This window comes from Orycteropus afer, unplaced genomic scaffold, assembly GCF_000298275.1.
Source record: "Orycteropus afer afer isolate SDZICR_OR568_19922 unplaced genomic scaffold, OryAfe1.0 scaffold00128, whole genome shotgun sequence".
NCBI classification, from domain to species: domain Eukaryota; kingdom Metazoa; phylum Chordata; class Mammalia; order Tubulidentata; family Orycteropodidae; genus Orycteropus; species Orycteropus afer.
Window position 1 is genome coordinate 4,328,977 of NW_006921715.1, and position 27,111 is coordinate 4,356,087.

Genomic DNA, 27,111 nt, shown 5'->3' on the forward strand with positions numbered 1-27,111 from the left:
TTGGGGTTTAGAGGTGAGATCAGGTTAGTACAGCAATCGGCATATATGTTGGCAGGAGGTTCTTGAGAGCCTTCTGGTAGGACAACATGCCAAGTCCCTATGAAATAGGGATCTGTCTTGTCTTCCAGGAGCACCTGGCACCAGCTGGTTGTCATGTTGTTTCTCCCACTGCCATCGTCCTCCTGGACCCAGACCTAAGCTGCAACAAGGAGCGTTAGTTCAAGGCCCGAGTGAAGATCTCCTTCAATGCTGGGTGATTTGCAGCATTGAGCGGCCTTGGTGGCCACTCTTGCTGCCAGCTGTCTTCTCTGAGGTCCCTGGGTGCTGTGTTAGCCTCCATCATGTTGCTGACACTTGGTTATCAGCCACATATTAGGAAGGTTGGAGGAAGGGTTCTTGCAGTGCACACAGTGGTCCTGATGGGAAAGCAGACACAGCCCATGAGCTGTGCAGAGGGCCTACCCCCATTCCACAGCCCCCCATGGCACTGGGAGGCAGGAACTGTGAGCATTTCCCTGCTCTGGAGAGAGCTGGAAAGGTTCAAACTTTGCCCCTTGAGGATTTGGGGAACTCCTTGGCAGGTGACAGTTTTGACTTCATTCAGGATGCAAATGAACTGTGCTAAGAAGTGAATCCTAGTGGAGAATTTCTCAAACTGGGGGGAGTAGGAGAATGAAGGGGGCCTGGGGGCCACCATCTAATTCAGTCTAGCACAGAGTGGAGCTCCAAAGCTGAGATCCAAAAGGCAATGGTCCAAGACCTCTTACTCCTACCAGCAAGGGGTCCCTAGGAAAGATGAGCCAATCCCTGAAGAGAGACGATAGCAACAATAGCAAAGCCTGAACAACCCTTGCCTGTAAGGCTCACAGGGTTATCAGTCAAACAAGGTATGGAATGGGCCTGCCATCTGGAAACAGAAGGCCAGTGTGGAGCCTGCTCCTCTTTATTATCTTCTTCTTCCTCCTCGTTCTGAGAGCATTTTCATCCCTGAGGGCCCAACAAAATGGCCACTTCTCCATGAAGCCTTTACCTTAGGGGGAAACTACATCTCTCTTGCCCGTGATTTCAAAGAATATGCCCCTCTGCTTTGACCCAAGCCTGTTGCATCCTCCTTGTCTTCCAGAGGTGGGTCTGAGGCTGTCACCCCTTCAGACTGAACAATCCTCCAGGACTCACATAGTTCACTTCTCCCCTGGAGACGGGCACAGAAGAGGAACTCAAAGGGTCCGTAACTATAAGACTCATTCAAATTGGCAAGTGCAGATGTCGTTAGGTGCCTTGTGTTGGTTCCGATGCGTGGCGAGCCTATGTACAGCAGAACGAAACTGGGCCCAGTCCTGTGCCAGCCTCACAAGGGTTGCCATGCTGGAGCCCATGGCTGCAGCCACTGTATCAAGTGGTAAATGCCATTAAACGGGAGCACATTTGTATTTTTGAAGCATGTACAGCAGTTTCCTGCTTCCCTGTGCTCTGAACGGAGGGTGATGCTGCCATTTGACAAATGAACACCTCTCTGTACTAACTTGGGAATCTCATTAGTATGAGAATTCCCATTCAGTAGGCTACTATTCATGTTTTCCTTAGGAATAAACAAGCAAACACTATCTTGCTTAGAAATATTTTATCAAATTTGAGCAAAAGTCTCAGTTTTCTGTCTTTCAGATAGCTAAATAATTATTCATTCAATCAACAATATCTATTGTTGGTCTGCTACATACCAGGCATTAGACTAAGCTCTGGGGATAAAAATGGTGAACAAAATAATACAGTATCTGCCCTCAAAGGGCTTATATTCTAGTAGGGAAAAGAAAACAGAAATCTAAACCAGGAATCAATAAAGTAATTACAAATTGTGGTCAAGGAAGAATGAAGCTCTGGGCAGAGAAAAGAAGTCCAATCAGAGGACGCCTCTCTAAACAGATGACAGTTACATTAAGCTTCAAAAGTTGAGAAAGCCCCAGGCCACAAATTGAAGAAGGAAGGTCATTGCAGGCAGATCTTGAGGTGTGAGAGGGCTGAAGTGTGTCCAAGGATCAGTGTGAAGACCAATGCGGCTGCACGGTGATGGGTGAGGAAGAATGACCCAGATGAGCTCGGAGGAGGGTCCAGGAGTCAGACTGCATGAGACACTTATGGGACAGCCACGCCAACAGCTCAGATGTCAGCCCAAGTGTAACAGAGGAGCACCCAGTGGTCACCATTAGGGGTGGTCAGATGACACTTCAAGGAAGTTACTCTTGCTATCATGTGGAGAGTTACAGAGAATGTATAAAGGTATAAGTCAGGGGTCTATGGCATTTTCTCTCCAGGAGATGTTGGTAGCCTGCATGGAGCCCATAGAGGTGGAGACAAGTGGGTGAAATCGAGAAGAAAAAAAAAAAATTAGGAGTAGGATTAACAGAATTTGATGATGCATGGAACCCAGAGAAATGGGAACAGGTGGGTGAAACTGAGAGAAGTTTTAGGCATAGAATGAACAGAACTCGGTGATTAATTTGAGAGGGACGAGGAAGGAAAGAATGGTGACATCCAACACCTGCATCTTCACTGGGGCAACTGAATGAATGGCAGGGAGTTAATAAGTTTGGGGCCATAGGAGAAAAGGTTTCACAGATGGGGAATCATGTTCTTTTTTGAATAACTAACGAATGTGTGGCTGTTAGTCACCATAGAGCTGATTCCAGCTCATGGCAACCCCACGTGTGGCAGGGCAGAGCAGAACTGCCCCCAGGGCTTTTAAGGTTGTGACCTTTCAGAAGCAGATCATGAGGCCTGTGTTCTCAGGACCCCTGGGTGAACTCAAAGAGCCAACCTTTGGCCTAGTGGTTGAGCACTTAACCATCCGTGCTACCCAGCAAGCTTGCTATAAAGCAGTTGTTGTTGTTGTTGTTGTTGTTAGCCATTGAGTCAGTTCTGACACATAGCCGTGCTATGTACGACAGAAGGAAACATTGCCCAGTCCTGTGCCAGCCTCACAACCTTGCTATGCTTGAGCCCATCATCACAGCCACTGTGTCAATCCATCCCATCTCATTGAGGGTCTTCCTCTTTTCCACTGACCCTCAACTTTACCAAGCAGGATACCCTTCTCCATGGCATGGTCCCTTCTGACAACATGATCAGAGCAGGTGACATGAAGTTGGCATTTTCATGTCTAAGGACCATTCCAACTGTACTTCCTCCAAGACAGATTAGTTCATTATCCCAGCAGTGTATGGTACATTCAATATTCTTTGCCAATACCACAATTCAAATACATCAGTTCTTCTGCAGTCTTCTTTATTGATTGTCCAGTTCCCACATGCACATGAGGCTATTGAAAATATCATGGCTTGGGTCAGGCACACCTTAGTCTTCAAAGTGACATCTTTGCTCTTTGACACTTTAAAGAGGGTGCCTAAAGCATTTGACTGTTAACCAGAAGGTTGGTGGTTCAAACCCACCAGCCACCTCATGGAAGGAAGATGGGGCAATCTACTTTTGTAAATATTTGCCATCTTGGAAACCCAATAGGGGTCATTAGGAGTCAGAATCAACTCAATGACAATGGATTTGTTTTTTGTTTGTTTATTTATTTGGTTTCGGTTTTTGTAGAGATTTGCCCAATGCATTACATTGTTTGATTTCTTTATACTTAACACATAATATCTTAAATCTTTCATGGCTGTGTTCTCAATGCTTAGAAGAGTAGTACCTAACACATAATAATCATTAAACATTTGTCAACTAAAAAAGTCGATGAGATTCCTAGTAGAAATCTGCATTTGTGAGTCTGTTGTCAGATGAGAAATATGAATCAGAGATAAAAGTAGAGGTGCTGTAATAGTACAGATGCAAATGAACCCTGGAGGGCAGAGGGCATTGAATAGGGAGGTGGGTGGAGGGAGAAGGGCTGGGAACCAATGCCTGAGCAACACCACCTTTCAGATCGTGGGAGAAGGAGAGGGTTCAGAGTAGAAGCCGCAGGTGTGGAAGAGTAAGAGCCAAAGAGCCCCCGGCATGATAACAAGGAAGTCAGGGCAGAGGGCGTTATGTGCTCAACCGCGCTCACTGGTGCTGACAGGTCAGGAAGGATGAAGACATAGAAGCATCCTCTGGATGGAAAGGCTTAAATGAAATACAAGGATCAAGTGAATGAATCTTGGTGGATATTCTTTTGATTTTACCATGTGCTGATTATTGCAAATGGAAAAAGAGACTAATCATCTATAAATTGCAACTCAGGAAAAGGCTAGCAATGCATGAAAATAATTTCCCAGTAAAAATTATAGTGATAATCACTTCTAATGCAGGGGAGTGGTACAGGGGAGCATATGTGGGATCAGAGGTCAGGCAGGTCAAGATTAAAGTATTTACTGATGAAGGTCAAAGACTGCAGTCCTCACAACTGGACCAATGAACAACATCACAATAAACAGACAAAAAAGTTAAAAGTTGTCAATTTCATCTTCTTGGATTAACGATCAATGTCAAGAAATCAAATGAGGTATTGCTTTGGGAAAACCTGCAGCAGAAGGCCTCTCTAAACTTTTTACAGCAAAGATGTCACTTTAATGACTTTGGTGTACTTGATTAAAGCCATGGTCTTTTCAATCATCTCACATGCATGTGAAACTACACAACAAAAAAGGAAGACAGAACAAGAATCAATGCATTTGATTTTGGAGGTGGGTGAAGAATATTCCACATACCATGGACTGTCACAAGAAAAAGCAGCCAGAATGGAAGTCTTCACTCTTGGCCAAGAAGCTCCCACCTGGAGCCCCAACCCAATCCTGCCCCTGCCTTCAAGGGATGCTCCCATCACATAGTACCTCCTTCCTGCCTATATGCTGTGTCCAGCCACACCGGTCCCCTCATCCTGGACTCTGAAGAAGTGAAAATATGGCTTGAATCTTTAGTGTGCTTAAAATTTACTAGGCTTTATTCCATTAAAAATGTGGTTTGGGGCTCTCAATCCCTAGAGGTCTGAATGGGTTCCATTCCTGCACTTGAAATGTACACAATACGTAATCCTGACCTGGGCCTGGGCAGCACTTGGAGCAGTACAGGGTTAGGAGCTGTAGCTCTGACACTAAACTGCTTAGGTGAAATCCTGTTGTACACATTATTTACTGGCTGATATTGAGCAATGAATGAAAGAATGTTTCAAGATCTATCCTAAATACAATGTTGTCAGTGATAGGATAATATTTCTACATGTACAAGGAAGACCAGTTAATACTACTAGTATTCAAATTTACACACCAAATGTTAACACGAAAGATGACAAAATTGAAGATTTATGCCAACTGCTGCAGTCTGAAATTGACCAAACATACAATCAAGGTATATTGATAAAAGTTGGAAACAAAAGAGAATCATCGGTAGTTGGGGAATATGGCCTTGATGATAGAAATGATGCTGGAGATCACATGACAGAATTTTGCAAGACCAATGACTTATTCATTGCACATATCTTTTTTCAACAACATAAACAGTGGCTATGCACATGGACTTCACCAAATAGAATACACAGGATTCAGATCGACTACATCTGTACAAAGAGGTGATGGAGAAGTTCAACACCATGAGCCAAAAGAAGGCCAGGAGCTGATTGTAGAAAAGACCATCAAGTGCTCATGTGCAAGCTCAAGTTGAAGCTGAAGAAAATTAAAACAAGTCTACAATAGCCAAAATATGGCCTTGAGTATAACCCACCTGAATTTAGAGATATCTGAAGAATAGATTTAATGTATCGAACACCAATTACCTAAAGCCAGATGAGTTGTGGGATGACATTAAGAATATCATCGATGAAGAAAGTAAATGGTCATTAAAAAGATAAAAGGAAGAAAGACCAAAATGGATGTCAGAAAAGACTCTGAAACTTGCTCTTGGACAAAGAGTAGCTAAAGTGAATGGAGGAAATATTCACATAAAAAAAAACTGAACAAAAGATTTCAAAGGACAACTCGAGAAGACAAAGTAAAGTATTGTTGTTGTTGTTGTTGTTATGTGCTGTCGAGTGGGATCCGACTCATAGCGACCCCTCCTTGGGTTTCCGAGGCGGTATCACTACAGAAGTAGATTGCCCCATCTTCAAGGAGTGGCTGGTGGGTTTGAACCGCCAGCCTTCTGGTTAGCAGTCAAGTGCCTTAGCTACTATGCTACCAGATGTTGTTGTTGTTGTTATGTGCCGTCGAGTCGGAACCGACTCATAGCGACCCCTCCTTGGGTTTCCGAGGCAGTATCACTACAGAAGTAGATTGCCCCATCTTCCTTCTGAGGAGTGGCTGGTGGGTTTGAACCGCCAGCCTTCTGGTTAGCAGTCAAGTGCCTTAGCTACTATGCTACCAGAGCTCCCAAGTAAAGTATTATAATAATGAAATGTGCAAAGACATGGAGTTTGAAAACCAAAACTGAGAAACATGCTCAACATTTCTTTAGCTGAAAGAAATGAAGGAAAAAAAAATCAAGCCTCAAGTTGCAATATTGAAGAATTCTATGGGCAAAATATTGAACTATGCAGGAAGCATCAAAAGAAGATAGAAGGAATACAGAGGCACTGTACCAAAAAGAATTGGTTGATGTCCAAGTATTTCAGGAGGTAGCACATGATCAAGAATCAATGGTACTGAAAGACATTGAAGCTGCACTGAAGAAATTGGTGAGAAACAAGGCCCCATGAATTGGCAGACTACCCTTAGAGATGTTTCAACAAAAGGATGCCATACTGGAGGCACTCATTTGTCTATGCCAAGAAATGTGACAGCTACCTGGCCAATTGACTGGAAGAGATCTACATTTGTACCCATTCCAAAGAAAGGTTATCTTACAGAATATGGAAATTATCTAACAATATCATTAACATCACACACAAGTAAAATCTTGCTGAAGATAATTCAAAAATGTTTGCTGCAGTATATTGACAGAGAACTTCCAGAAATGAAAACTAGATTTAGAAGAGGATGGGGAACAAGAGATATCATTGCTGATGTCAGATGGATCTTGGCTAAAAGTAAAGAATAACAGAAAGATGTTTACTTGTGTTTTATTGACTGTGAAAAAGCATTCAATTGTGTGGATCATAACAAATTATGGATAACAATGAGAAGAATGGGAATTCCAGAACACTTAGTTATACTCATGAGGAACCTGTACATAGACCAGGAGACTCTTGTTTGAACAGAGCAAGGGAATACTGCATGGTTTAAAATCAGGAAGGGAGTGCACCAGGGTTGTATCCTTTCACCATACTTATTCAATCTGTTGTTGTTGTTGTTGTTGTTATGTGCCGTCGAGTCGGCCCCGACTCATAGCGACCCCTCCTTGGGTTTCCGAGGCAGTATCACTACGGAAGTAGGATTGCCCAACCTTCCTTCCGAGGAGTGGCTGGTGGGTTTGAACCGCCAGCCTTCTGGTTAGCAGTCAAGTGCTTTAGCCACTATGCTACCAGAGCATGCTGAGCAAATAATGTGAGAAGCTGGGCTGTATGAAGAAGAACATGCCATCAGGATTGGAGGAAGACTCATTAACAACTGCATTATGCAGGTGACAAGATTTTACTTGCTAAAAGTGAGGATGATTTGAAGCACTTACTGATGAAGATTGAAGAATACAGTCTGTAGTATGGATTACATCTCAATATAAAGAAAACAAAAATCCTCAAACTGAACCAATAAGCAGCATCACAATAGATAGGGAAAATATTAAAGTTGTCAAAGATGGCATATTACTTGGTTCCACAAACAACATCCATGGAAGCAGCAGTCAAGACATCAGATGGCACATAGCAGCAGGCAAATCTGCTGCAGAAGACCTCTTTGAAGTGATGAAGAGTGAAGACGTCTCTTTGAAGACTAAGGTGCACCCAACCCAAGCCATGGTATTTTCAGTCGCCTCATATGCATGTGAGAGCTGGAAAATGAGGAAGGGTTGATGCCTTTGAGATGTGGTGTTGGTGAAGAATACTGAAAATACTGTGGACTGCCAAAAGAACGAACAAATTTGTCCAGGAGGAAGTGCAGCCAGAATGCCCCTTGGAAGCGAGGATAGCCAGACTTCATCTCACCTACTTTGGTCATGTTGTCAGAAGGGACCATTCCCTGGAGGACATTATGCTTGTTAAAGTGGAGGGTCAACGAAAAAGAGGAAGGCCCTCAATGAGATGGATTGACACACTCGGTACAATGATGTATAGCAGGGACTGTGAGGCTGGCACAGGACCGGGCAGTGTTTTGTTCTGTTGTACATGGGGTTGCTGAGTAAGAGCCAACCCAATGGCACCGAACAACAACAACAACATGAGGCATGTACCATTCACCCACGGCTGTGGAGTCCTTTCCAACTCATGGTGACCCCATATATTACAGACTGGAACAGAACTTCACAAAGTTTTCTTGGCTGTGATATTTATGGCAGCAGATTGCCAGTCCTTTCTTCCTCAGCACTGCTGGGTGGATTTGAACTGCCAGCCTTTCAAGGAATAGTGGGGTTACTGTTTGCACAGCTCAGGGACCCATGTGCCATATGTTGTGGTTGTGTGCTATTGAGTCAATTCTGATTCTATGACCCCGTGTGACAGAGTAGAGCTGTCCCACAGTGTTTTTAGATTGCCATTTTGATGGGAGCAGATTGCCAGTCCTTTCTCCCATGGATCCAATTGGCAGATTCAAACTTCCAACCTCTTGGTTAGCAGCTCAGTGCTTAACCACAGCACACCAGGGCTCTACATGCGGTATATCACAGGTAGTAAATAAAAGGCATTTGACTGCTAACCAGAAGGCTGGAGGTTCAAACCCATCAGCCACTTCTCAGAAGGAAGGTTAGGCAATCTACTTCTGTAATGATACCACCTTAGAAACACAAGGAGGGGTCACTATGAGTCGGGTCTGACTCAATGGCACATAACAGCAACAACATTAATATTTTTAGTTTTAAAAGATATAAGACAGAAGTAACAGAAATAGCATCTGGTGTAAAAGTCTCTGCTCTGCAACACAGGGCTGTTCGGTTGAGAGAGTGTTCTTGTTGTTATTCTTAATGTGGTTGCCCTCATTACGGCTGGACTTCTCTCCCGAGGGACCCAGGACCTGTGATAACACTGCTGTGCTAGTGTCGTTTATTTAACAGTAAGGTAGTAGTAGCAGGATCAACAGCACCAGCACCATTAACCTAAACCAAAACCCACTGCCATCAGTTCCGACCTACAGCAACCCTATAGGACAGAGTAGAACTTTCCCATTGGGTTTGCAAGGTGGTATCTTTATGGAAGCAGACTGAGTCATCTTTCTTCTGCACAGTGGTTAGTGGGTTTGAACCACTGACCTTTTGATTAGCAGCCAAATGCTTTAACCATTATGCCACCAGAGCTCCTTACCACTAAATCTGTTGCAGGTGAGTGCTAAGAATCCCAACTTCCAATTATTACCGGACACCATGAGTCAGAGACCTCACTATCACCAAACCACCCTTCCCATCTGGGGCCGATTCGGTGGGAAACGTCTGCAGCCATGTGTTCAACAAAGATGCTCTGGGTCTGTCCCATGTGTCACGCTGTATGCCCCAACAACAACCAGAAAGGCAGGTGGCCTTGGGCAGCACAGATGAAGTGTTTGGTTTATAATTATGGAATATTCTGGGGGGTTTTGGCAGGAAGGATCAATGGACTGTGGACTGTTTTGTGATTTTGTATAATGTCCCTTCCTTACATTGAGGACAATCCCATTAGTATTTTGTCCCATGTGTATTAGGAGAAGACTTGCGGGGGGGTGGGGGCTGTGAAGTGGGGAGAAAGGTGGAGTGGTGATTCTAAGTGCTGTAATGAATTTCATGATGGGTGATGGCCTTGCTCACCAAAACATCTGCACAATGACAGGAAGTGGATTTTGAACAAAGGGAGAAGACAGAATAAACCCCTAAAAGCAAGCAAGAGTGCCTTTAGCAGACGATAAACACTGAACAATCACTCAAAGACTGACGAAAGATATGGAGAATAAAACTGTGCACACACATGCACACACATAAACATATGGACACAAAAGCATGTGCATACATGCAAACACAGCATACACACACGTTCGTGCACATTCAACCTTCATGCATGTGTGTGCGTATGTATTACATGCATGTAAACACACATGCACACACATATTTGGGTGCGTGCATGGACACACACATATGTGAGCACAATGCACACAATACACAGATACCCATGCACACTTCCACACACACATGTGCATAGGCATGTACTCACATACAAGTACACACACATGTACATAGACATCTGGGTGCATGCATGAATGCACATGCATGCATGTGAGCTCAACACAGATACACACATGTACACATATATGCATGTATGCACACTCACATGTATACACTGGGACACATGCATGCACACATGCACACTGCCATGTGCATGTATACAGACACACAGAAGCATGCACATGCATGCACATGCATGCAAACACATATACATGCACATAGACATGTGCATGTGGGTGCAAGCACTACACACATACACACATATACATGTGCACATCCATGCATGCATGTGCCCATGCATGTATACACATTTTCACGAACACATACATCCACAGGCATGCACACTGCCATGCACACACATGCACACACATGCAGATGAACTTGCACACACATGCACACAAGCCTGCGCACACACACACCTGTGGAGGCAGAAGCCCTTCAGGGGACCCCACACCTGTAGTCTGTGCATACCAGGATGAGAGAATTTCCAGGAAACTGCCCCGGGCCTGGGACTTGAACAGAAGCAATGTCTTCTACAGTGGGCGGAGCCAGTGTGCTGGGGAAAGGAGTGCTGGGTCTGACTTGATTGGTGTGGAGGACACTCCAGGGGGTTTTGACCCTCCCCCTGTACCAGCAGACTCGTCTTCTAGATCCTGCGTTGGCGTTCACACCTCCAGGACTCCTTCCACCTGATTCATTAGGGTGTCTCCCCACCTGCTGGAGACCTGACTCTCCAGACACACCAGACCTCTGCCTGTTTCCAGAACACAGTCCATGCACCATCGTCTCCTACTGTTAGGATCACATGCCTTCACCTCTTTGAAAGTCTCATCCTTCAAGTCCAGCCCAACGTTACCCCTGCCTGGAAACTGGCTTTGATACCCTGTGTGTCAAGGAACAGAACACAGCCATTCCTCATGCCAATGCAGCATCACGTGCTCTGCATAACCATGGCTGAGCCCCTTGGAACATGGTTTCTTCACCTGTGAATTTATTCTACCAGGACCTTGTGAACATCTTGAAAAGAGGGTTTGTGCCCGCTCTTGACTACTGGCCAAAAGGTTGGCGGTTCCAACCCACTCAGCAACGCTGCGAAAGAAAGGTCTGGTGGTCTACTTCCATAAGGTCACGGCCACTGAAAACCCTGCAGAGTGTGACTCCACTGACTCGGAGAGTCGCTATGAGTCGGCCTGAAAGTGCTGGCACGGCTCTGTTTCTCTTAGTACGCTGCACATAGTGGGAGCCCACACCTGGGTGCCTGGAACTTGGAGCTCCTTGGTCAGTATCCCCCAGATAAATGAATGATGAAGGACGCATAGACGGTGTGTGAGCAGGTTGGGGCGCATACAGGCGCCGGCTTATCGAGATAGGCATTGAATGCCAGGGTGAGAAGTGTTTGACGAATTTGGCAGCAGAGGGGGAGCCATAGTAGATGGTGACATTGGAAAAACCCCAGGGAAGTCAAGGGAGCTCCGGGGACAGATAGGCGCCGAGCAAAAATCTACCCACATGACAAGTTGATGGTCAGATCAACGTTCCAAGAGGTGAGCCAGGGTCTAGCATCTGTTCCCAAGTAAGCAAAGTGAGCATAAAGGGGAAAACGAAACACGGACAAAGGGAAGCACAAGCCAGCGCACAGCTGACCGGACACGACGGCAAGCCCCCGGGGCGACGCAGGAGGGCAGTTCGGGGCCTTCACATGGTCCTTGTCACGTCATGAGGCTAATAATGGGGCAAGTACGATATCAACATGCACGAGGTAGGCAGGGGAGCTGTGTGTGTGCTTGTCAATAGAATTGTCATCGGCACGCTGCTCATTTTTAAACCCAGGCTTTATTTTGCATCGTTGGCAAGGGAAGAATTCGTTTCCAACCAGGTTTCGAAGTGAGATGTTCATTCAAACCTCTAGATAGACCAGGCAAATTATTATTTTTATTTTTTTATTTATTTTTTTTTTCCTGAGAATCACTTGCAATCTGAAGGGATAGCTTATGAGTAAAGAAACGATGCTCAGAATAACCCATTTGCACATGCTTCTCCCCGGAAGAGATCTGAGAGGGCTGTCGCTTCGGGGGAGTGATTCGGGAAGATGGTGTCAGCTGCAGCTGAGCCAGTTCTGAGGGTGGCCCGTCCTGAGGGTGCCCTGTCCTGCACCACCTTCCTGACTGCTGGAGAGTTCGGATCCGCTGGTGCCGTCACTGTGTGTGGCGAGCGACTTCCAGCCCAGGCGCTCACCGGCCAGCACCATGTCCGACACTGTTCTGCTGGGACCCACAGGGTTTTCATGGCTGCCTTTCAGAAGCTGGTTGCCAGGCCTTTCTTCCTAGCCTGGCAGCTCCGCCGGCACCTCTCTGCCATGGGCGACCCTGCTGGGATTGGAAACGCGGGTGGCATAGCCAGCAGAATGGCAGCAACACTCCAGCCACCACGGCCCACCGCGCAGACACGGCATCATGTAAAATCAGAGGACATGAGTCTGAGCCAAGACCTGTTGTCTGGAGTGAGGTCTTGGGAAAGTCAGTTCGCCCTTCAGGATTCAGTGTAGACACAGTGAGGGCATCCCCACCACAGCTGTAATGATTCATCACCAGCCAAAGTCCTGCCTTGCCCTGATGTGGACCGTGACATCAGAGAAGCTCTGAACACTGTGCAGAGCTGAGACGCTCCTGGTGGCAAAGGCGCTGATGTCCTTCTTTTGCAGATAAGGGGCCCGAGTGTGCTCAGAGACATTCAGGTGGCAGAAGTCAGGGTGGAGAGGAGGCTCCAGGCTCGTCTCCTGTGCCCTCCCTGATGCAGTCCCCAATGCCACCTTCTTCCCCCAGTGAGGCCCAGGGCGATGGCAGCTGGCAACGGCAGCTGGCAACGGCCACTGGCACGCACTGCTCTCTTTGTGAAGGGTTCTTGTCACTTTCGTCAAAAACCCAAAACTTGTAGCTTTTCTGAGAAATCAGTTCTAGCAGAGGGCAAGCATCGTGTCTCTGGGGATGTGGACTCTCACCAGGTGTGAGAGAAGGGCGCAAGGATGCCACCTTTCCCCTCCCTCCCTGCCTGTTTCCCCTCCCCGCCTCTTGAGCCCTCTCCCTGCACTGTTCCTTCTCACTTTCCTTCCCTCTTCCCTACCTTCTCCCTCCATCCCCTTCCTCCCTCCCTTCACTCTCTCCTCCCTTCCTCCTTCTTTCTCCTTCCTCTCCTCCTCCCATCTTCCCTGCATTCCTCCCTTCCTTCTAGCCCACAATCCTTCACTGAACACCCATCCAGGGCCCATCCAGATGCTCAGACTCTGTCACTCTCGCCTTCTCTTCTCCACGGCTCCCCCAGAGCCCTTCCCCCCCAACCTGGCTTTCCTCCCATCTCCCACCTCCCTTCACACAGACCACGCCCCACTTGCCACACCTGGGTCTCCTATGCATTCCCACCCCCAGGACTTTGCTCCTTCTCCCCTTTTCCTTCTATCCAAAGCCTGCATCTCCAGAAACGGTGCCTGCTAGAAGGACCCTTGGTTGATGAAGTTCCAAAGTGAATCCAGCTCCTTCTGGAAGCAAGTTGCTTAGAGGTGAGAGAAGGGACTTTGAAGTGAAGCCGAAGCCCGATCTGGGCCTTCATCCCTGAACTGCAGAGACATATTTGCAGAGCTGTCCTGAGAATGAAGCAAGAGCTCCGTTCCTTTCCTGGGAAATGGAAGGCCCGAATGTTGAGTACCATCAGCAGGAGGCAGGAATGTCTCTGCTGGGGCAAGAAGGTAAAACAACTCCTTACCTCTGGAGACCGTCAGCCACACGTGAGCAGCGCCATCAGCATGCATCAGGCAACCGCTCCTACTTGGTAACATCCTGCCTCAGTTGGTCAGTGAACAGCCATTGAACTCCACGAGAAGGTTTACGTGGTGCGGTAATGGCACCCTCCTTCTGAATGTCCCTTTATATGAATTTCTAAACCAGCAGTTGGTGCTCATTAACCTGGAGTGTGGAGAAGAGCTATCTGTAATTAACGAAAGTCACAGTGGGAATCGACTCAATGGCAGAGGAGAGGCTAGCAGAGTGGCCGTGTTAGTGAAAGCAGGAGGTAGGGAAGCAGAGTGGGGTCCTGCCAGCCCCCTGACTGGTTGTGGATCAGACCGTGGCATTCATCGAGTTTTCATGGGCTGATTTTCAGAAGGAGATCCCCAGGCCTTTCTTCCTAGTCCATCTTGGTCTGGGAGCTCCACCAAGACCTGTTCTGCATCCTAGCAACACCCGAGCCTGCATTGACGGATGGGTGGTGGCTGCCCATGGGCTTAACTGGCTGGAATGGAACCTGGATCTCCTGCATGGAAGATGAGAATCTACCCCTGAACCACCATTGCCTCCACACTAAGGACTCGCATTTCAGGCTCGGACTCATTACTGATCAGATGTGTGGTCCACAGCCAGTCACTGTCCTCATCTGGGCCCTGCTGGCCTTAAAGGCAATGTGAGGCTGGCCGGAAGTGGAGGGAGGGAAGGACTCTGCAAGCCGTGGAGCGTGGCACCCATCCCTGCCCCACCATGCATTTCCTTAGGTCATTGTTTCCCTTTTTGCCTCCAGTCTTCTCACTTCCTTTAAACACAAGCTTCTGGAACCACTGAACCCCCAGCCTGTTCCTAGAGTTTGGTGATACATGAACAGCTGAGCCAAATGCAAGAGAAGGGGGCACCCAGACAACAAGGCCTTCCTGATAATGAGAATGGCCTGGGATCGGGGAAGGGCTGCAGTAATGGGGTAGATGTTGGGCAAGGGGAAAGAAGGGTGCTTGATTCACGTAAGGAATGCTTCGCTTTCAAACTCCATCAGAGGACCAGAAGCAGGGCTGCCTGCTTCTTCCCCCTCAGTCTCTTCCCCGACACCTTGGCTGCCACTCCTGCCCTCTCCATGTGTGGGAGAGACAAAGACCTGGCTTCCCCAGATGAGGAATGTCTCTGCTGGGGCAAGAAGGTAAAACAACTCCTTACCTCTGGAGACCGTCAGCCACACGTGAGCAGTGCCATCAGCATGCATCAGGCAACCGCTCCTACTTGGTAACATCCTGCCTCAGTTGGTCAGTGAACAGCCATTGAACTCCACGAGAAGGTTTACGTGGTGCGGTAATGGCACCCTCCTTCTGAATGTCCCTTTATATGAATTTCTAAACCAGCAGTTGGTGCTCATTAACCTGGAGTGTGGAGAAGAGCTATCTGTAATTAACGAAAGTCACAGCTTCCATAACAGCAAACGTGTGTTGCGTTTGCAATAAGTCAATTAATGTCTGGTCAGGAGCTTTAGAAAGTGAAGGCAACTATGGACCACCCCTCACTGCTCATTATCCAACTATGGACCATCTTCTTCACTGCTCCTTCTCCAGTCAGTAATCAGGAAACCCATGTCTGAAAACGTTAGGCTATGAGTGGCTCAACTGTTAAGACATTGGTCATTGGAGACAGAGACCAGACTAGAACCAAGGCCTAAGTGGGGGACCCATCATTTGCCTGGCAGAGAACATGTGGAAACCTTTCTAGGTCCTCTGTCCTGCTCAGAACTTGCTCCAGTCCAACCTAATGTAGGACACAGATCATCCCATAACCCTTGAGGGGTGATTGATGTCCAAAACCCCATATCTGGTAGCTTTGGCATTATCTGTGGACACTTGCTTGAGTATCTGCCCTCCAGGATAAATGAGCTCTGTCTGCTTCCATAAAGATTTATCACCTTGAAAACTCAAAGGGGTCACTATGAGTGGGAATCGACTCAATGGCAGTGAGTTTGTTTGTTTGTTTGTTCCTTAGTCCCATGGCCAGCCCTCTGATTCCCCAGAGGCCCTGGCCTGGCTAGGTTATAAGCAGATCATTTGGCCAAAATCCATGTGCTGTTACCCTTCAGACTTTGCATTTCACAGTGACTATACTGTTGAGCCCTAGCAGCCAGATGGCCTTCCTTAACCCAAGGTTCTCACAGCTTTAGACTCTGCTGGACTCCAGTTGCACAGCCTCTATGGCTGGGACAGTCCTACCAGTTCCTGTCCTGTTTGTCCTGGCCATCCCCTTGGGGCAGAGCTGAGCATATCCATCCTACCTCAAGGCCACACCAACCTGAGTTATGAAATTACAATTTGATTATGGTTCCTGGATGGAACCTTAAAACTCGTACTTGATTTTGGAAATCCACCTGAGAATAAGTGTAGGGACAACACTGTATACTCATCCATCGTATCATTTCCTCTTTATGGGCTCATGGTCTTTCCCAGCCTCTGTTGTAATTTGGGTGGTGAACTGGAATTTGTTTTGGCCAATGGGACATGAGCTCAAGTGATATATCTCTCTTTCCAGTCAGGTAGTTAAGAGCTTGTGTATATTTTCTTTCTCTCTTCACCTGGAACCCAAATGTTGAAAGCACACATATCTAGGTGACTAATTCAGTCTTTGCTTTTGAGCCTCTTACTCTACATCCAACTGCTGCCTAGTCAGTTCCAAACTTGACCTGGCTAGCTGATGAGACACCTAATGTCAACTTACTCAGAACTGAAATGACTACCTCATCTAACTATTCTTTTTGTCTTGGTAGATAAAGTTAATTGTTTTTTGTGAACAAAAGCATGTCACCCTTCCTCCCTCCCTTTCACAATGCATTTACTCAAAGTACCAAATCCTACAAGTTCTGCATCCAACTGAATTCCTGAAACCATCCACTTTTCTCCATCTGTACCATTAGTACTTCATCTTTCCTTCATCAACTCTTGCCTGAATGCCAGTGATGACTTCCCATCTTGTTCCTTTCTAGAGCTCTCCAGGCTGCATAAAGTCTTATCCATTCCCTAGTTAGAAGTCCTCTGGTGCTGCCCTTTTGCTTTGAAGTTGGAAGAGTTTGTAAGGTGTTTTGTGATTGGCCTCAGAGCAGCAAAGTGTTTGAGCTTGTGGCCTGTGGCCTCAGCCCCGCCAGTGTTGGAGCACTCACTGATCTCTGTCCTGAGAAACTGAGGAATACTCTCTAAGCCTCATTGTTCTCTTGGTCAAAGAGGCTGAATCATGCCTATCTCCCTGGGCTGGTGTGAGGATTAAACCAGCTTATAGTCACATGATTATTGCTCAGTACATGGAACCAAAACAAAAAATCTCACTGCCATCAAGTCCAACTCACAGCAACGTTATGCGACAGAGAACTGCATCATAGGTTTCCAAGACTGTGATCTTGGCAGAAGCAAAATCCAAACCAAATGCACTGCCAAGTCGATTCCACTCACAGCACCCCTAGAGGACAGAGTGGAACTGCCCCACACGGTTTCCAAGGCCGTCAGTCTTTATGGAAACAGACTACCTCATCTTTCTTCCATGGAGCAGATGGTGGGTTCCAACCTCCAAACTTCTGGTTAGCAGCCAAGTGCTTTAACCACGGCACCACCAGAGAGAGTTATTATGAATTATTAACAGGAAGAATGACTATATCCTGGTCCCTAACTCTGCACCAGAAGGTGCTGAGCAGTTCACACCTACAGTAACTCATTCAATTGCACAAGCCCCTTAGAAGCACAGAGGTGGACTGACCGCCACACGGCGCTGAGAGGCTGCCGTTCAGACCCACCTTCTGATGAGATACCCAGTGCTCCTCCAGTCCACCATGGCACATGCTTCAAGGGAGCAAAACACCAATCAGCTTGGGTCTGGAAACAGGGAAAGGACTTTGAAAGGTCACAGATCATTCATCCAGTGATATGGTACAGGGTTGCCATGTGGTGCACCTCCTGGGGTCACATTTGCAAAGAATGCCATATGACCACAAGATCCATGAAGCCTTCTGTTATCAAGCACTAAAAACCATGCGTATCTGGTGTGTGTGCATATATACACACAGGCACACACACAGATGCACAATCAATTTATGATAATACTGAAGAGCTTTGTGTCACAGTACAGTGTCTAGGACATTCTGGTAGTGTGGCATGGGACAAATGATTTCACAGCTATAAAACAAACAAACAAAAAAAACTCGCTGGCATTCTTCCTCTTGCCCAACTCATAGCACCCCCACACACCTTGGGTTTCTGAGGCACTGTCTCTACAGAAGTAGATTGTCCAACCTTCCTTCCGAAGAGTGGCTGGTGGGTTTGACCTGCCAGCCTTCTGGTTAGCAGTTGAATGTCTGTTCCATAGAGCTGTTTGGAGGACTAGACCAAATCATATTTCAAATGCTTTGGAAGTGCTTCATCAGTCGGGCACAAGTGTTACTACCACCATCACTCTAATCATAATTGTTATTATTCTGTACCAGAAGCAACACTGTACTTTTATGTGTTCACTTATATGAAAAATATGGAGACATATATATATAAGACCAGCAGAAAATATGCTTACAAGGAGACAATGGATGCCTCTGGCTTATTTAATTTGGAGTGATTTTTTTTCTTCCTCTTGCCTCTGTATTTTTCAAATTTTTGATGATTGACATGTATTACTTTGATTTTTTTTTTTTTTTTAAGCATGCTACGATGGCTTTAGACAAGAAAGTTTGTTTTCTATTCTGAGTAATATTTTTTATAGAATCCTCTTTGGTCATTAAATTCACTTAAAAGCCCTGATCCATTTTGGATCATCTGCAATGTAGTGACAGGCACCCAAATCAATCCCTACATCCGTGGTCTGCAAGGAACATAAATTACTGGAGAGGTGCTGTCAGGTGGAGTTGATTCCAAGGTTTGCTTCCAAATTGTAATCAGAAAACACAGAAGGTGTGTGCAGCTGAGATTGAAAATCTCCCTTCACCTTGGACCGCGAACCAGCTTGACTTGCTGTTGGCTGGCCGATAGGACTGGCAGAAGTTACAGCTCGTACAGACGAGACAGCCTGGGCAGGAACTGAGGGAAACACATAAAGAAACATTTATTTAAAAAAAGTAAATCAACCGTAAAGATCCTCCCAGCAGACCCGAGAGATGGGGGCCTCTCATTTTCTCCTTGGCAAAATTTAATCTATCGCCGAGGTTTTTCAAGCGTCGTATTCAAAGAGATGCAAATCCGTCAGAGCTGAGACCCCAGCTGACTCCTAGCACCTTGTGAATGTCAAAGGGGCTTAGAGGTTGAAGTGACTCTCCATCCTCCATGCTAACTCATTCAAATACATACACTCGTGTGTGTGTGTGTGTGTGTGTGTGTGTGTGTTAAGAACGGAAACAGCATGCCTGTCTATCCACACCTTCTTTGTGTCGTCCATTTGCAGCAGCTCTGGAATTTAAACGGAAGATGCCACCCTGACAAGAGAAAGTCTAAGCGGGACATGCACAGCCCCTCACCAAGCAACCCACGGGGCCAGCCAGTTGTGCTGCTTTTGGTTTTGCTTGTCCTCGTGACCACTTTCTCTACCAGCGTCTCCACAGTTCCTGATTAACCAGCTCAGGGAAGACTGCTAACTCAGGCGAGATCTCTGCCCTCCACGTGGTTCCCGTCACACAGCTCCCCTAAGTCACAGGAGTCATGTGCTTGCAATAAAAAATCGTAAGAGGTTTTAGCTAACACGTCACACACAGATATGGTTTATGGGAGCGTTACACTCTGCACAAAGAGCCCTAGTGGTGCAGTGGTTAACACTTACCTGCCAATCAAAACATTGGCAGTTGGAACCCACTAGCTGCTCTGCGGGAGAGAGATGTGGCAGTCTGCTTCCCTAAAGATGATATAAAAACCCCATGGGGCAGTTCTGTCCTCTAGAGGCACCGTTAGTTGGAATCCATTCCTGGGCAGTGGGTTTGCTTTGGGTTTTGCTCCTGTAAAGAATATAGAGCCTTGGAGACTCTGTGGGGCAGTTCCACTCTGTCCTCTAGGGGCACTGTGGGTCAGAATCCACTCCTCCGCAGTGGGTGTGGTTTGGGTTTTGCTCCTGTAAAGACTGACAACCTTGGAAACCCTCTGGGGCAGTTCCACTCTGTCCTATAGGGTTGTTATTGGTCAGAATTGATTCAATGGTAATAGGTTTGGTTCTGGGTTTGGGGTATGCCCTGCATGGGGACTGGCGAGACTGCTCTAAAGTGGGTTTCTTCTCCATCTTTGTATAAATGAAGGATCTCTCTACCAGTGGAGGTTCTGAAATTCAAAATCATAAGGAAAAAATGAAGTTAGATTTCCCTCTGTGTAAACGAAAAAGTGAGATGAGCATCAGTAATTCAAAACTGAGAATATGTGTGCAAAATTTTAAAATATTTTTTCATTCTTTTCACCAAGTACTTCTTGAGTTCCTATTAAGTGTCGGGCGCTGAGGACTCTATTTCTGCCCTCAGGGAGAAGGTAGGTTTGTAGGGAGTGTATCAGTCATCTGAGGCCATGATACCGCCGGTAGCTAGCAAGCTCAGTAGCAACCACAGAGCACTTCCTGCTCGTATGTGTTGGACCCTGGCTGTCCTTCCTGCTTGTCTGAGGCTTGGCTGGCTGGCAGCATGTTCCACATGTCCTTCTTCCTTCAGGAGGCTACCTGGGTGCATTCTCCTGCAGATGGTGGAGACACACAAGAGATGAACCCACCTGCCTAAGCTTTGCAGACCTCTGCACCTACTTTCTGACATCTCATTGGCCAGAGGAGGTCACATGGCTGAGTCCAGAGGTAGGGTGAGAGAACAATGTCAAGTTACCTGGCAAAGGGCATGGGTGAAGAATGAGGGCTCTTTTCACAATCTACGTCACAGGGCCAGATAAGATGCATGCCACCATTCTGTAACTATGTGCACTAGAAGGGACCAGCCCCTAGGGAGCGGAGGACACCACAATGCTCTCTGGCAAGGCTGAAATGACTTGCTGCAGAGGGTGAAGTCTAAGCCTGGTTTGAAGGATAGTGAGTAGCTCATCAGACAGGCCAAGGAGACAGACATTGTGGGCTGTGGTCACACCACAGACTCAATCATGGAAGCCTAAAAGAATGCCAACCAGTATTAGAACCAGATGGAGTGAGGCGCTGGATAGAACAGAAGGTGCTAGGTGACGCCGAGAGGTTAGGTGAGGTCTGACTGCATGATGGAAGACACAGTATGCTAATGCTGAAGACTGGGGCCTCACGTTCAGGTACTGAATACAGGTGACCACCCAGATCAGGTAGAACACATGCGTGTAGGCTGGGAGAGGGGAGGGCTGCCAACACCCACATCTTCCCATTGCACCAAGGAGTTCCCACCATGGAACCCGCAGTAATGCAGGCAAGCAAGGCCTTTCACTCAGTCCTCCCTCCACTCAGACATAAAGCTGTTGCTGTTGAGTTAACCCCCCTCATGGTGACCCCTGGTGTGTCTGAGTGGAACTGTGCTCCACAGCGCTCTTGGGAAGTACATCACAAGGCTCTTCTTTCAAGGACCCTCTGGGTGGACTCAAACCACCAGCCCTGTGCTTCCCAGCTGTGGTGGTTGTGTGTCAACTTGGCTGGGCCTGGCTGAGTGGCTGGGCAGCTGGTGGTAGTTATTCCCCATGATGAGACTGGGAATCAACTCCGTGGGGGGATCTACCACAAACAGCTGAGTAGCTGCCTTTGGGATGTGGTCTGCTTCCTATATATAAGGAGAAGCCTTGGGAATGGTCTCTAGCCTATGGCATGAGCGGACCCTGCAGGTACCCGTGTTGTTGCTCCACAGCCTGCTATGCTCTGCCAACCTTGGGACTTACAATGGACTTAAGTTAATGGCCTGCCATGTGGTTTGGTTACATCAGGACTATGCCTTTTTACTTGTCAACCTTGGGTATTTCAGCCTCAGCAGCCAGCAGCTGAGTGAAGAAACGCTTCTAGCTCCAGTGGGCTGGGAGCAGGAGGCAGAGCTGGACCCTAAGGTTGAGGGGCTTTCACCCAGCCCCTAGAGCCTGGCACTTTGAACTTGGACTTAAAGCCTGCAAATTGTAAGAATAAACCCTGTTTATTAAGGGCATCCCATTGGTGGTATATTCTTGTCAGAGTGGCACTAAGTAACCACAACAGCAGCCAAATGTGTTCACGGTCGGCACCACCCAAGGACTCCCCTATGAGAAGGGACTCCCCCAGTAAGCAAGCACTCTACATGGGCAATGGGGAGATGACTGTCTCTTTAAGGAAGTGGCTGGGACAGTGCTTTGGGGTGTGAGAGTCTGTAGACGGTGGCATTAGATTGATTAGGTGTGTACATGCTGGCTGGCAAAGCTGTGGGAAGGCAAATGGAAGTGTTTGACAAGATGAAAGACTACTCAACATGTTAGCCAGCTGCTTGAGTGAAGACCCTAGAACAGCACAGGAGAAAGTCCTCACCAATGACTGGAACGTTCAGGGGAGACACTACCATGAGCTGGCTCACACTATCTTGTCTGGCCTGACAGGCTCAGTCAACAAAGTTGGACACCAGAGCTGTGTACACGTGTCCCCAGGCAGATGGGCAGCGGCTTGGTGCTCAGGCCCCTTTAAATCTCCCATGTCGGCTGGGCATGGATATCAGGCTCCCTCCATGGGTCTCTATAGAAACATGAGGCTCTCCAGCCAGGCCACATGGTGGGCTAGCAGCTGCTGCTTGACACACTGGTCCAAGGTTACTCACTTCCTGGCTTTGGACAAAGGCCTTCACTCCCTGATCCCTGACTGGTGTTCATCTGTATAATGGGTATGACAGCAACTACCTCCAAGGATAATAGTGAGGGAAAGGGTCACATGGTGGCCAGCTCATGGTGGCTGGGGGTGAGAGAACAGGTCATACATAGGCCAGCACATGGAGCCGTGAACAAGGGAACGGGTCACACAGTGGCCAGCACATGGTGGCTGTGAACTAGTTAATGGGTCACACAGTGACCAGCACATGGTGACTGTAGGCAGAGGACCGGGTCACATGGCGGCCAGCATGTGTTGGCCATGGACAAGGGACCAGGTCACATGGTATCCAGCACATGATTGCCATGGGTGAGGGCACAGGTCATATGGTGGCCATGGGTGAGAGAGCGGGTCACACAGTGGCCAGCATGTGGTAACCAGCCCAGCCTGCTTACCTGGTTTCTTAGTTTTCAGCTGCCACTCTAGGTCAGAAGACCACCACGGGTCTCAGTGGCCCCAAGCCAAGGTGTCAGCTGGGCTGTGCCTTCTCAGACAGAGGCTCTCAGACAGAAGCATTTCCTTGCTTCTCCCAGCTTCTAGAGGCTGCCCACATCCTGTGGTTCATAGCCTCTTCCTCCATCTTCAAAGCCAGCATTTTGACGACTAGCTCTCAACTGTGTCACCTGGGGACTTTCATGCAAAGTGAGGAAGCATATTCCCGGGCCCCAGGAGGAGGGTGTGGAGGGCCTTACTCTGCCTCCTCCAGTGGGGGCTGTCCTCTTTGCCAAGCCTGCAGATCAGGAGCCCCCATAATTAGTTTAGGATGGCTACATGGAATTGAGCATAAGACACACTTCAAATGAGATGCCACAGTGAAGGATGGGACGTTTCCATGGCTGGGAAGCAGATTCTAACAGTGAGAAAAGGTTCCCCCCTCCACAGAGCCATCCCCGATACGTTAGCATCACCCTCACCGGTGCCCCACGTGCCCTGTGCTTCCATCTCCTCAGGGAGGCAGGGCTCATGTCTGCTTTGCACAGACCACGTTCCTGACACCTAGCCCCAGGCCTGGCGTATCATGGGACATCAGCAAATGACTGTTGGGTTTTTAGTTTCAATTTATAAATGACCAGCTTTGGGCCAAGTGCTGTGCTGGCCATTTAGCACACAGTGTGTCTAATCCTTGCCTTGAATTTAAGATTGTGATTCCCAGTTGACAGGAGGAAACAGGCTTGGCTCAGCAAGTCCAACGTCTTTCCCGGATCCCAGGGGCTTGACGAGGTCAGTCCAATGTCTATCCCAGATCCACAGGGCTCAGCTTGGCCAGTGAAACATCTATTCTGGATCACACAGGGCCTGGCTTGGCCAGTCCAAGGTCCATCCCAGATCACACGGGTAGTGAATGATGAAGGTGAGGTTGTACACGGGTCTGTTGGGCCCCAAGGCCCATTTTCCTTCCCCTTGAAGCCTCCTGTTATGGACTGAACTGCTTCTCCAAACAATATGTGTTGTAAACCCACTGTACCTGTGGACGCAGCCCCATTTGGGAAAGGGTTTTTCTTGTTATGTTGACGAGGCAGGATTAGGGGGGGGGGGGGGGTTTAAGTCAGTCTCATTTTGAGATATAAAGGTTCTGACTGAGTGAGCGAGCACTAAAGGAGGGGAAGATACACAACACATGATTGTCACAGACCTTCCCCCACAACCAGCAGAGAAAGCATTCCCCTAGGGCCGGCACACTGAAGTCAGACGTCCAGCCTCCGAGGCAGTGGAAAAGTAAATTTCTGTTCATTAAAGGCCTTGTGGTATTTGTGGTGGTTATGTTTTTGTGTCAACTTGGCTGGACCTGGTTGAGTGGCTGGGCAGCTGGTGGTAGTTATTCTCCATGATGTGACTGGCAATCAACTTCATGGTGAGATCTACCACAAGCAGCTGAGTAGCTGCCTCTGGGACATGGTCTGCTTCCTGTATATAGGAGAAGCCTTGGGAATGGTCTCCAGCCTATGGCACGCTTGGACCCTGCATGCAGCTGTGTCATTGTTCAGCAGCCTGCTGTGCTCTGCCAACCTTGGGACTTACAATGGACTTAAGTTAATGGCCTGCCGTGTGGATTGGTAACATCAGGACTGTGCCTTTTTACTTGTCAAACTTGGGGCTTCTCAGCGTCAGCAGCCAGCAGCTGTCTGAGTGAAGAAATGCCTCTAGCTTCAGTGGGCCGGGAGCAGGAGGCGGAGCTGGACCACAAGGTTGAGGGGCTTTCACCCAGTGCCTAGAGCCTGGCACTTTGAACTTGGACTTAAAACCTCCAAACTGTAAGAGAATAAACTCCTGTTGTTAAGGCCATCCCATTTGGGGAATATTTCTGTCGGAGCAGCACTGGGAACCAGAACAGTATTTCTGTTACTGCTGCACTAGAGAAGTAAGACACCATCCAAATGGATCAATCCAAAAGAACAAACCCACTGTCAACCAGGCAATTCTGACTCAGAGTAGAACTGCCCCATTGGTCTTTATGAACGTAGACTGCCTCATCTTCCTCCCACAGAGTGGCTGATGGGTTTAAGTCACTGAACTGGTTGAGCAACTGAATGCTTTAACCACTGCACCACCAGAGCTCATTTCCAAATGGCCACTGACCATAAGATCCATGAAATTCGGAGAAAAAAGTTCTCACTCATAAGCCAGAGAAATTGCCATGGCCTGACAGCCTGGGTAATAGCAGCAGCACCAATAGGAAAAGCAGCGAGTCCCACACCTTGTGCAGTGTTTTAACCTATGTCAGCGATGGGATGGCAGGGCCCCAGGCTGTCTTCAGGCTAAGGAAAGAGAGGCCCATGAAGGTGAAGCACCTTGTCCAGGCCACATTGCTGGTGGGATCTGAAGCCATGGAAAACCACGAGTTGCCCCACTCATCTTTCTTAAATCAGCCCAGAAGGGATCCTGTTTGACCGATCCCATCAATCACAATCCAGGGTGATCAGAATGATGTGATGTCCCCCAAAACTCACAGATCATTCGAGAATCGAACACAGAGACAAAAATCAAGCAAGGAATTCCGTCCCTGCAGACATTGTGCTCTGGTGGAGATTTAAACACCCCCAAGTTCGTTGCCTTCTTTTGCAAAAGTGGGCTCTGAAGCTGAACGAGAGTACTCACTTGGCCAAGGTTGACACAAGGAACTGAAACAAGGAAGCCGGGCCCTTCCAGTGGGAGACATCTTTGCTCTTCAGCACTTTAAAGAAGTCTATTGCAGCAGATTTGCCCACTGCAATATGTGGTCTGCTTTCTTCACTACTGCTTCCGTTGGCATTGATTGCGGAACCACGTCTTATGAAACCTTTGACAACTTCAATCTTTTCTCCTTTTATCATGATGCTACTTATTGACCCAGTTGTGAGGAGTTTCATTTTATTTCTGTTAAGATGTAATCCATCCTGTAGACTGTAGTCTTCAATCTGTATCAGTAAGTGTTTCAAGTCCTCTTCACCTTCAGCAAGCAAAGCTGTGTCATCTGCATATTGCAGTTTGTTAAGGAGTCTTCCTCCAACCCTGATGCCACGTTCTTCTTCACATAGTCCAGCCTACAGGTTGAATAAGTGTGGTGAAAGGATACAAGCCTGACACACTCCTTTCCTGATTTTAAACCTTGAGATGTCCCCTTGTTCTGTTCAAAAGACAGCCTCCTGGTCTACGTACAGATTCCTCATGAGTACAATTAAGTGTTCTGGAATTCCCATTCTTCTGGATGTTATCCATAATTTGTCATGATCCACACAATCAAATGCTTTTGCATAGTCAAGAAAACACACGTAAACATCTTTCCGGTATTCTTTGCTTTCAGCCAAGATCCATCTGACAGCAGCAATGATATCCCTCATTTCTGGAAGTTCTCTGTCAATATACTGATGCAACCGTTTTTGAATTATCTTCAGCAATATTTCACTTGCTTGTGATATTCATGATATTTTTTGAAAATGTCCACATTCTGTGGGATCACCTTTCTTTGGAATGGGTACAAATATGGATCTCCTCCGGTCAGTTGGCCGGTAGCCGTCCTCCAATCTCCTGGCATAGCTGAGGCAGTGCCTCCAGTGCAGCATCCGTTTATTAAAGCGTCTCAGTGGGTATTCCACCCATTTCTGGAGCCTTGTTTTTCACCAGCCCCTTCAGTGAAGCTTTGACTTCTTCCTTCAATACCATTGGTTCTTGATCATATGCCACCTCCTGACATGGAGGAAGATTGACCAGGTCTTTTTGGTACAGTGACTCTGTGTATTCCTTCCATCTTCTGTTGATGTTTCCTGCATCATTCAATATTTTGCCCATGTTGTTGTTGTTGTTGTTAAGTGCCGTCGAGTCGTTTCCG